This window comes from Lynx rufus, unplaced genomic scaffold (assembly GCF_022079265.1).
Source record: "Lynx rufus isolate CCGP_SWC_20201006 ecotype Redwood Valley unplaced genomic scaffold, mLynRuf1.p SCAF_2, whole genome shotgun sequence".
In the NCBI taxonomy this organism is placed as follows: Eukaryota; Metazoa; Chordata; class Mammalia; order Carnivora; family Felidae; genus Lynx; species Lynx rufus.
Genome location: NW_025814834.1, coordinates 107707015 through 107719776, shown reverse-complemented (window position 1 = coordinate 107719776; position 12762 = coordinate 107707015). Strand labels below are relative to the sequence as shown.

General features: G+C 40.2%; 1 protein-coding gene across 2 annotated transcripts in view; it reads right to left on the bottom strand.

Moving 5' to 3' along the window:
- The window catches only part of CNTNAP5 (contactin associated protein family member 5), a 796957-nt gene that overhangs the window by 447946 nt on the left and 336249 nt on the right, over positions 1-12762 (bottom strand). The gene's annotated exons all lie outside the window — the stretch shown is intronic.

Genomic DNA, 12762 nt, shown 5'->3' with positions numbered 1-12762 from the left:
CTCTCTGCCCCTCCCCCGTTCATGCTCTGTCTCTCTCTGTCCCAAAAAAAAAAAAATAAATAAACGTTGAAAAAAAAAAAAAAAGAAGGAAAAGGCTTTCATTGAAGTAACTGTTACCATCAGTTGAGGCCAGTCACTATGCTAAGCACTTTCTATTATGATTATTACCATTTCACAGATTAAAAAAAAAATACCTGAAGTGTAAAGAGAAAAAGGGTGAAGAAAAAAGAAATCTTTACATCATCCAATTGGTTAGGAATTGGTCTGAGATTCAATTCCATGGTCGTCCTATTCCAAAGATTGTGGTTTTTCTACAGCCCCACACTCTTCAGCTATCGCCATGTCAATCCTTACTGGAGGGAGAAGGGGGGTTCGGACTCTTAGGACTCTTAGGTAACTCATTTTCTCAGGAAGTTGAAGCAAAGGAGCACATAGTTTGGGAACTATTGTGCACACCAGAATTATGTCCTCTAGTCTTCATTTGGATGAGGGATTTCTGGAGTAAAAATTTTTCTGGAGATGGAATCCAAAGTCTCACACCCCATCTCTTTTCCCCATTGGGGTAGAATATACGTAACATAAACGTACCACTGAAACTTTAAAATTTTAAAGTGTATATTTTAGTGGCATTAAATACTTTCACACCATTGTGCAACCCTCACCACTAGCCATCCAGACAACTTTCTCATCACCCCAAGGTTCCCTAATCCTTAAGACAGTATGTCATCTAGCACATGGATTTTCTTGCTTCATTAAAAATCGTCATTTGCCTTCTTTTCTGATTCAAGTATTTGTAGATAGAGCATACTTGCTAATGTCCCATCAATGTCAATAAAAGGGAGATCCGCTAGTTTGTCAAGTGGCCAAAATGAACACCAAGTAAAGTATCTTATGTAAACAATGGAAGTGAATCCATTTTCAAAGATCCAGTCTGAACCTTGTCTGTATCCTCACCACAGCTGTGAACACTCAGACATTCTGCAGCACATAATACACCCAGGGGCTACTAACTCTGACATGAAGCAACTGATAGCGTCACTATTACGCAGCACAAAGTGGCTTACTGAAGAATGAATACATTCACTTCCTAATTTGCAGCTACACCTGCAACAAAATTCTCATGTAATGGAATGACTTAGTGGAGAGGAATTCCTCAAGATTCAAATCCAACATCCAGGCCACAGATTTAGGCAAGGTTGTACCATTTTTTCTTCGTGCAAATAAGAATGACTTTACTTGGCAGGCTGGCTCTTCCACACGTCCTGCTCCCAACTTTACAACTGGTACAGGTATAAACCTTCTTCAGTCCCTTGTTCACTTAGAAAGGATCTTTCCCAGGGCACCCGGGTGGCTCAGTCAGTTAAGCATCCGACTTCAGCTCAGGTCATGATCTCACAGTTCGTGGGTTAGAGCCCCGTGTAGGGCTCTGTGCTGACAACTCAGAGCCTGGAGCCTGCTTCTCCCTAGAGAATCTCCCTAGAGATTCTGTGTCTCCCTCTCTCTCTGCCCTTCCCCCACTCACACTCTGTATCCCTCTGTCTCAAAAATAAAGATTAAAAAAAAGAAAGGAATTTTCCCTATAGAGTTTAGAGTTTTTGGTTTCCATTTTTAATATGTTTTTGTCCATACTTCTTTGATATATATGTTCATACATGTTGTATATCTTGGGGAGAGGTACTGGTGGTTTCTGATTGTCCTGGATAGAATTAAGGTATTTCATGGTTTTCTACAACCTAACTGGGGAGTTTCCATTCAGTAATCTGGACTCCCTCTTACTCATGGATGCTACAACCCACCTCCCAGGCACATAAAGGCCCTGGGTCTATAGTATCTCTATCTAACCCAAACTTTCAATAAAATCTTTCTTACACTGAGGACAATGGGGTGCCCCCTCCAGAGTTCTATGTAATATATAGACCAAATATATCTTAAGCTAACGTTTAAATCCTGGTTGTATAATTCTAGATATAAGATTTATTTTGTGAACCTGAAATCCTTTATAGGATCCCTTAACTCATGTACTAAGTGCTCTGATGACGGAATCTTGGATTCTCATCAAAAAAGGGCACATCTTGGAAAGATTGTGTAACATTAGGCAAGCGACTTAATCTTTCTGAGTCTCTCTGTCATGATCTGAACATCTCACGGTCCCAGAGCTATATAATTTGTAGTTTCATAGCCTCATAGGCTCATGCCAGAGGAGACCCAAGGTCTCAAAGTTTGAGATCTCAAAGTATGCAGTGCATGGTCCCAGGACCCTCTTGGAGCTAAGAGGCTTACATTAACTTGGGAATACTTAAAGCTGGAGGCAGACTGAGTCTAAAGGAAGCTTCAGCCAAATTCTCACCAAGTTCACTAGTTCAACTTCTGACAAGATCAAAAGTAATCATCATATAGCAATGCAGGAAGTTGCAGGCTAGAAAGAAAAGCAAACAAATGTCTTCTTCCTCTTCCAGTGCTTGAATTCCAAGGCCCTATTAGATTCATTAAAGCTATCACTCACCCCAAGTCAGCTCAACTGCTAAAGATACCTGGACAGCATTAAGGGTGACAGCTGACTTTTCATGAGAAATGTTAGAGACCAACTAATGCTGAAAGTAGGATACCATTAACCTAGCATTCTTTTGTTTTAAGTTTATTTATTTTGAGAAAGTAAAGAGAGCAGAGACAGAGGGAGAGAGAGAATCCAAAGTAGGCTCCACACCGTTAGTGCAGAACCCAATGCCGGGCTCAAACTCACGAACTGTAAGACCAAGACCTGAGCCAAAATCAAAAGTTGAACACTTAAGCCACCCAGGTGCCCCTCAACTTAACATTCTATACCCAGCAAAAATAGCTTCCAGCTCTGAAGAAAAAATAAACATAGTTTCATTTAAACAAAAGCTGAGATAATTTATTACCAATAGACCTCCACTGCTAAGAATTGCTACTTAAGTAATTCTATCTAAAGAAATTGATACAAGATAGAATTTTCTCTTTTTAAAATTAATTTGTTTATTTTTGAGAGAAAGAGAGAGAACATGCACATGCAAGTGCTTGAGTAGGGGAGAGGCAGAGAGAAGGAAAGAGAGAATCTCAAGCAGGCTCCATGCTGCACGGTCAGTGTGGAGCCCAATGCAGGGCTCAAACTCATGAATTGTGATATCATGACCAGATGTGAAATCAAGAGTTAGACGCTTAACCAACTGAACCAACCAGGTGCCCCAAAGACAGAATTTTCAATGTGCAGGAAGGAATTAAGGATACTCAAAGGGTTAAATGTGTGAGTAAGAATAAAAGACTAGATTTCTTTCTTTTCCTAAAAATTGTAAAGTCAATTCACACTTTAGAGGAAAACTAAAAATACATTGTGAGATTTATAACATATATAGAAGAAAACATATGTCAACAAAGCTGCATAGAACGGGATACAGGATAAATAGAATTACACTAGTTCAAGGCTGCACACTGTATATAAACTGATATATTAGCAATTTTATATAAATTATAAGTTAAAGATGCACAAAAATAAACCAAAAAGGTATAGCCACAAAGCCAATAAAAGAGAAAGGATGGAATAATAATAATAATAATAATATAAGAACAACAAACCTGATCCCAGTTTAACACAAAATAAGATAGGAAATGAGAAACAAAGGAATAAATCACAGACAAGAAAAAAAAAAAAGGTAAACTTAAACTTTACCAAACTGGTGATTACATTAAAAGAAAAATGATTAAAACTCCAGTGAAAAGTTAGAAATTGTCGGGCTGATGGAATAAGTGTGTGTGAGGAAGAAGCCAGTAAGGATGTAGAATATTCAAACAGTAAAACTGGCCTAATTAATGTTCACAGAACATGGAACAATGACAGGTTAAATACATTGTTTTCAAGTGCACACATAGGACATTCACTAAGAGGGACCCTATCATATATGGTAAAAAAAATCATATGGCTTGTTTTCTGACCACAATTAAGTTGTCATAATAATAACTTATTTAGGAAACCCTCAAATGTTTGGAAGTTATTCAACACACTTCTAAATGACTCATAGGTCAAAGAAGAAATCAAAATGGAATTTAGAAAATAGTTCTAATTGAATGATGATAAGAACACTGTACCAACATTTCTGGAACATAGCCAAAGCAGCCCTTAGAAGAAAATGGATGGTTACAAATGCCTTTTTTTTTACATGAGAAGGAAGAAGTAAAGTTAAAAATCTATATTTCCATCCCAAGAAGATAAAAAACTAGTAAATCTGAACTCAGAATGTTATACTCAGCAATAAAAAATAACCAACAACACCTGCTCCAATACGTGTGTTGGGCAAAAGTAGCTAGCCATCAGGAGTGCATACTACACGATTCTATGTATATGAAGTTCTAGAAGGGGCAGAACTAAGCTCTGAGGGTGGAAATCACATCAGCAATTTTCTCGATGATGGGAGACAGAAAATGACCACAAAGAATATCCATCAATTCATCTGAACATAACGTCCACACAAGGTAGAAAATCTGCATGATCTTCATTTTAAAGATGAGACAACTTGATTTTGGAGAGCCTAAATTGAATCATAAATTATAAATCAAGAAATTATCAAATTGAGACTGGATTATAGAGACTCTGATTAAAGTCCGGTGGCCCTCTGATTGCATTCTCATTATTGCCCATATACATCGGGTTTCTGAAACCAAATCATGGCTGCGCACAATGAGAGCTACCAGGTTTGAGGGTCTGCTCCATGCCAGGCACTTGCTAGGCCCTCCGTATAATTTTAGTTCACTCTGTTTACCTCAAGAAAGTTTAGCCAGCTTCCTCACTAAAGGAGGCTCCCCCCCGCTCCCCCGCACACGTACATTTCAACTTTCCAAAGTTGTGCCACATCTTACAATTGTGCTGCCAGTCGACAAGGGATTCCCCACCTCACTGGCAGACTTTGGGAATCAGGTTAATTTGGGGCAACAGTATCCATACTGTTTCTCACAAGTTTGTTTGGTTCTCACCCCACATCAACCAACAGTATACTGAATCTGGGCACAGGCCTTTTACTGTTGTCGTGGGATAAGTGGCATTATTTTATTATAAAATATCATGCATATTGTTCTTTTCAAAAAATGTTTATTTATTTATTTTTAGAGAGAAAAAGAGAGAGGGGAGGAGGGACAGAGAAAGAGGGAGAGAGAATCTCAAGCACTGTCAGCACAGACCCCAAGGTCGGGCTCCATCTCATGAACCATGAGATCATGACCTGAGCCAAAATCAAGAGTCAGATGCTGAACCTACTGACTCAAGAGTCAGAGCCACCCAGGAACCCCTCATGCATATGGTTCTTGAGGCTGTTCATTGATTTGGTCCCTACATAAGAACATAGTGCATAAGCTCATCTTTCTTCTCCCATATCATCCCCCCATAGTTCAAGAAGTGTAACAACCACAGAAGGTGAGTTCATGTGCGCTCATAAGAGAAACAACTACCTAGAAGGGGGCTCACAGGAGGTGCATGTAGGAGAACACACAAGAAAACAAGAGTTTCAGAGTCAGCATTCAGCTCCTTCCCCTTACACATTCATTCCTTGTCACTACACAACGTTTTGGCTTATGAAAGGAAGACCCTTTGCTCATGATGAAAGTGCTGATACTCTTTTTATTCTTTACTAGGCAGCTAATGGAGTAGGCACAAACTATGAGGCTAAGACGGGATGGTCACTGGCACTTACCCATGGAGAGTGAACGGGTCTGGGCTCGCTGCTACCCAAGCAACTCACTTGGCTGTAACAAATACATCACATTGTGCCAAACCCACTGATGGCTCTGACTGGCAGCGAGACTGCAAGCATCCAGGTGCCGCGGGGAAGATGTCATTAATTTGCCTAACTGCAGTGTGGGCAATAAATAACAGGTGCAGCAACCAAATTCTGCCTCCGTAACCTTGACAGGGAATATCAGGAATTCTCAGGGAGACCTATTTCAAGTCTGGTGCTCTGCCAAACTCCATGCTGCCTAAGGGTCTGTTTTAAAAGAAGCAGTAGAGTGGGAGAGAAAGGATATGAGCTGTGAGTGCTAATCCTAACCACCTTGCTGATTCGCTCTGTCGTCCCTTGCAAAGCGCAAGGACTGTAGTTCCTTTGGGGATATGGGCTGTATCTTATTTTAAACCAGAATGTCTAGTGCACGGAATGTGGTATTTCTTCAAGGTATGTTGAAATGGCATTCGGCAACCCAAACCAAATCTGTGCACTGTAGTTATTTCAAAATCAGTGAATTTCAAACAGCATCTTAACTTCGCTCACACTGGTATTAGTAAGTTGCTGAATCACTGAGTGAATGAATAAGCAAAGGAACACAACTTTTCTGACTCTTGGTTTTCTCACCAGGAGAACCGTGCAAATAAAATCTCCAAGGCAGTGGCGAAACTTACATTAAATACTACATGCAAATGACATTGCACATAATAGATTCTCACAAACCACACAATACTCTCACAGAGAGACAGAAAGACAGAAATTCCAATAGCTAGTTCCTGTGTAAAAATATCTTTGTGTGAGAGCATATTCTGAAGCAGTGACTTACTAATACCCTCAAGCCCCATGCAAGGCATTTGTCAATCATACTTACATTTTCTGAATGACATTCAAAGGGTTCTCCCAGAAAAACAGTACAAACTAAAGCTAAGGAAGGACTAGCAGCCCAGAGCTAATTAGAAATACATTTTTTTTTCTTATTTAATAAGATACATTTAATAAGGCAGAGGGTAATTAACATGCAAACTGCGGAGTTAAAACTAAAATTGATACACCCATTCAGGCTTTGAAGTTCCAAAGTGCTCTGCAGGTGTATGTGCTGAAATGGATTTCAGACAGGTACATATACAAAAGAAAATGAGAGGTAAGTGTTAGGAACTAGACACTATTGGTGGGAGACAGGAATTCTGTTTCTTACCATTTATTTGCTGTTTTTATATATTGTTTTTTATTTGAGTATAATTGATACCCAGCATCACATTAGTTTCAGGTGTACAACATAGTGATCTGACAAGTTCATAAGTTATGGCACGTTCACCCCAAGTGTAGCTACCACTTGTCACCATACCTCACTATTACAGTATCATTGATCATATTCCTTAAGTGACAAATTTTAGGGGTATAAAAAGGAGAATTAGACTACTGAATTCTTTTTTTATTCTACTCCTGTTTGTAGGAAAAGTGTCCATTACACCATTATATCCTTACAAGAGCAGATGTGGTATATCTACTTGCAATTTCATAAGAGCAATTATTTAATTGGGCTAGAAAGCCACCCTGAATTTGATAACTGCATAAGAACAACTCCACCTCTGTCGCTTGATCCTGATAGTTGGCAAAGAGGAAAACCAATCCATGGCACTGTCCTCCTTTGCCAGTACAGTCTCCAGAGTAGGAGAACAGTTCAAGGACTGAGGGCAATAGTAGAGGAAAACTGTCACTCCCACTTGACCTTGATCACAAGTGGAGTAGGGTTCTCAGGTCAAGCCCTGCTAGTAACCATCACGCACTCATGTTCTGTTCCCTTCTCTTAGGAATGATATGTTCTTATTTTTTTCCAGTTCGTGACTGTATCACTGAAGAGATATTTGCTTTCTCCTCTGTTTCTGGAAGTAGAAGTGCCCTCCAGCTTGAGGTATGAGTGCTTCCTCATTCCCACCCCAGCCCTGACACAACCTTTGTCAGACATGTGCTCTCATGCAGTCAATGGCCAATTGTCATTTTGCTCCTAGTCTCCCTGTCCTGACCTTAACTGTCAGTCATCTGCTTGAAAGGATGGTTACTGTGGTTATTGTGTGGCCAGTTGAGAAAATGGAATCCTATGTGAAGTCATAATACTGGCCACTTTATTATTTTTTTATTAATTTATTTATTTTTGAGAGAGACAGACAGAGTGCAAGCTGGGGAGAGGCAGAGAGAGAGAGAGGCACAGAATCTGAAGCAGGCTCCAGGCTCTGAGCTGTCAGCACAGAGCGTGATGCAGGACTTGAACCTATGAACTGTGAGATCATGACCTGAGCTGAAGTCAGACTTTTAACTGACTGAGCCACCCAGGCGCTCCTTGATCACTTTAGCATTAAATTAACCATATTAAAGTTATTTAATATGGGTAATCCCATCAGGTATAAAGTCTCCAAACAAACTTAACCCATCACATGCATTCTGGCTTATTCCAGAGTAAGCCAGAGATAGTGAGGGAAATAGTGAGACTTGCCAGCATAAGTTAGTGAATAACTTACAAAGATTAAAGGCCTTCAATTAAATGCCTCTCCCACTGGAGGCACCAGTGCCCTCAGAAACCAGTACCCATCCCTAGGCAGAAAAACTGGCTTCTCATAGATACAGCAGACCATGACCGTGGCATCTGGATATCTACCTCCACTTTCTCCTTCAAAAGTGATTAATTCTATATCCATTTCCTCATCTTCCCCCTAGTCTGATGAACCAGTGTGTTCCTCTGTAATCTACTTGAATTAAAACAATCCCATCAATATCTCAAGTACAAAAAGAATTAATTCATTGAATGTCAACAGTTACAAGCGCTAGGAGAGGAAATTGCTAAAGTTATGTTAAAGTAGAAGTTGAAGGAAGGGCTCTCAAATGGCCACTGGCCTCTGCCCATTTACAGCTTTAACAAATCATCATTGATTTAAAGGAAGTTTCCAAGTTAAGTTGCTCAAAACTGTCCCTAGACCAATAGGAACCTTATGCATACAATTAGGCTATCAGCATCGTTATGACAATTATTGATCTAGGTCACATTTTACTAGAAAATAAAGTAAGATCAACTAATAATGTGGAAATAAGATATATTAACCCACAGCTAAATAATAGAAATGTGGTATTTTGTCGACCAGAGTGGATGATCCAGAACCCTAATTATTCTTGAGGACACTATGCATGTACAGATAAATATTTGTTTAAAAATATGTATTTATATGAGACACCAAATTCCTCCATTGTCATTGCTGTGTTTGTTCAGAGGTTCCAATTGTTGTGTGACTTCTGCTGCGTTAAGTATAATGGGTAATAAAGTGATTGTTGACAACACTGTCATATATTTACGTTTCCATCTCTTGTGCTAAGAGCTATAACACCATCATGTATGGCAGCTTGACCATATGGTGCACAACTGGAGAAGATTGAAACACCCACTTAGCAAAATCAGACTTTTCAGACTCCACTAAAGCAAAAAGAAACAATTCCTTTGCCCTCTTCTGATTTCTGGAAAAGAAAGACAAAGCTTTCTGAACTTCCTGGTTCATGAAATGGAGAACTGAGCATGGGGGTTGCCAGGAGGGCCTGGTCTTCTATTACAGGATCCAGACAGAAGAGACCCTACAGTAAGGACCTGGTCCAGAGCTAGAAAGAGACTACCCGATACATCCAGGGTAAAGTCATGGGGCAAAGGGAATAATGAATACCAAGATGGAAAGACTGTTGAGCTTTTCTGCCCATTTATGTGCACTGCAGTCTTTTGTAGGGGCTCTTACCAACTCCTTTTCCCTTCCCAGTACAACGCACCCTCCTATCTTGCTTTATTTTCCTTCCTAAACTCATCTTGCTTTACTTCTTTGTCTCTCTCCTTGCACTGTGAGCTCCAAGAGAGCAGGGACTTCTGGAATGACAGGTGAGGCCCAGAAAGATTTGCTGAATAAAGGAACGATACACATTTTTTCCCCTAAATTGTTCCATTATGGAACCCTGCTCTTTTTTTCCATGTAACATCTTAAAAGAATGTTGCACTATAGAAATATGCACAAAGCATCACCCTGAGAGAATTTCATGTTCATACCTTTTGGTGGACAAACCAAAGATAGAAGTTTTAAGACATTTTCTCAAGGAAGGACAATTAGTTGAAGGGAGAATTGAAGCAATATTACGTATAGGAGTTCCTTCTACCATTACGGCTGACTTTCATGCTCTTAATTCCTTGACTAGAGCATTTCAGAGAAGCAAATAGAGAGGGAAGTTTCAATCTGTATAGTTAAGAAAGCCTAAGCTATCCAGCCTATCAAAAACTACCCGAGGGAGAAGTATCACAAGGAGAGAGTGGGCAACATACATTGTCCACATTTCTTCCTTCATTCTATTCTGTGCCTGTGATGGTTCAATTGTTCACCTGACAAACTATATGAAGACTGTGGAGGGGCGCCTGGGTGGCGCAGTTGGATAGGCGTCCGACTTCAGCCAGGTCACGATCTTGCGGTCCGTGAGTTTGAGCCCCGCGTCAGGCTCTGGGCTGATGGCTCAGAGCCTGGAGCCTGTTCCGATTCTGTGTCTCCCTATCTCTCTGCCCCTCCCTCGTTCATGCTCTGTCTCTCTCTGTCCCAAAAATAAATAAAAAACGTTAAAAAAAAAAAAAGACTGTGGATGTGGTTCCCACTGTCCTTTACATTTAACTGGCCAGAGAACAGGCTAGGTCCTACGAGGGCCAAGTGAGGACTAAAGGGTTCTAGGATGTTCTTACCATTATTTCCTCCACAGTGCTTTATGGGCTCACTTCCAAATAGCAATGTCTATACCAGCTGATAAGCCCCAATTCACCTGTCATGTAGCTGATTTTCTCCTAAAGATAATTAAACCTTGCTGAATAGAAACCTTTGAGGAGACAGCAGATTTCTCTGGAAATAGGAGCATGGAAGCAGTCAACACATGTCTTTTTTTTTTTTTTCCTTCATTCGTTTTCCTGAGATTTGGATCTCAAACCAGCACTCTGAAGAGAAGGTGTTAGCTCATTGTCAGCCTTTGGCAAAACCATATAATAGGCCAAGTTTATCATGATCTACTTCTCTTATCCTTTCCTCCTTTGTTCCATTTCTGCTCTTAGCTGACTTTTAGCTATTTTCTGTCAAATTTTTAGTAGCTCAAGCAATGACTCTAGGAAACATCAGAATTTCCTTTTTTTTTTTCAGTTTTATTGGGAAATAATTGACATGCATCAATGTGTAAGTTTAAGGTGTACAGAATGATGTTTTGATTTACATAGATTGTGAAATGATTCCCACAATAGGTTTCGTTAATATTCATCATATTGCATATAAATGCAATAAAAAGAAAAGGAAATGAATTCTCCTTATGATGTAAACTCTTAGGGTTCCCTCTCAACAACTTTCCTATAACATCACGTAGCTATGTTAGCTACGGGCATCATTATGTTGTAGATGACATCCCTAGTAGTCATTTACCTGATAACTGGACATTTGTAGCTTCTGACCACTTTCCTTCAGTCCCCTTCCCCCACACCTTCTTTCTCCATTCATTTCCCAATGGACCCTCAGGTTGTTTCCATGTTTTGGCTAATTGTACATAATGCTGGGCGTTAGCTCATTGTCATGAGGGTGCAGATATCTTTGTTTATATCAGCGTTTTCATTTCCTTTGGATATATTCCAAGAGTGGGACTGATGGACCATATGATGATTCTATTTCTAATCATTTGATGATCCTCCAAACTGTTTTCCATCATGGCTGCACCAATTTACAATCCCACCAACAGCGCACCAGGATTCCCTTTTCTCCCCACCCTCACCACCACTAGTTACCTTTTGTCCTTTCAATGATGGACATTCTAACAGGTGTGAGGTGACATCTCGCTGTGGATGACAGTTTTAAAAGGGACCCTTGAAGTACAATGAAGGAGGAAGAAAGGAAGAAAAACTTGCATGCAAAAATATTTCACTTCTGCTGACAGTATGGCTGGTAACTTGAAATAAAATACCTGGATATTTGCTGCAACCTCTGAGCTGTGGCCGTGAGTAAAGGAGAACTCAGGAAACATCTGGCGGAAGGTTCATTTCTTTCTTTCTCTGCACTACCTTCATCATCTCTTCCCTGGATGACTGTAACAGCCACCAGATAATCTTTTTCTCTCTGGTCTTACTCCATTTCATCAATCTTACAAGAGGGTATATTAGCTTCAAAATCGAGGAGAAATTTCTAGTATGCCCTACAAAAGCCCTCTGTTTTCCAAACCATCTCCTGCTTCTTCTTTCCCTACAGGGCCCTTCTACCATATCGCACTGCTTGAGGTTCGCTCAAAAACACCTGCAAACTCCTTCTTTCAGGATCTTCTCTGTTGTGCTCTTCCCAAACTCTTTGTTTAAATTGGTGACACCCCCCCCCCTTATTTATTCCTACAGTCTCCATCTTGGCCACACATCAGCAGCAGGGCTGGAACATGTGCATTAGAGTGGTCTCCTATAGACTGCAATCACCTTGAGGACCTACACCCTGATCATTTCCTGTCTCTAGCACCTGATACATGGGGGGTAGGGGGTGGAGGGGGGGTAATACATACCATTTTCATTCCACATTTCATGTATTATCCCTGAGCCCTCTGTAGGAAGAGTTATTGGTTCCTTGGCTGCATGACACAGTTTGAAGCTGCTGGACTTTGGGTGGAGGCACCCTCGAAAATCACTTCCTACCATTATTTCATATATAGCCAAAGGCCACTTATTCTGACTTTCAGAACCTTGGTTTCTTTATCTATTAAATGGGAGTAATAAGACATACAGAAGGAATTATATATATATATCAAAGCTTTCTTTTTCCAAAAAAAGATTCTCTAGAACTATAAATGGATGGTCCGCTCTCCAATAATGTGCACCAGTGGCTTCTACTGCTAAGATGAACCATCCTTCCAGCTGCTGCCATGTATAAATACCAGGGAAGTCTGCATACTCCAGATTGAATGCAGAGAATTAAACTTGGATAATGCCTTTGTACCTCACTGTGTCAAGCAACACTCAGGCGCTGTT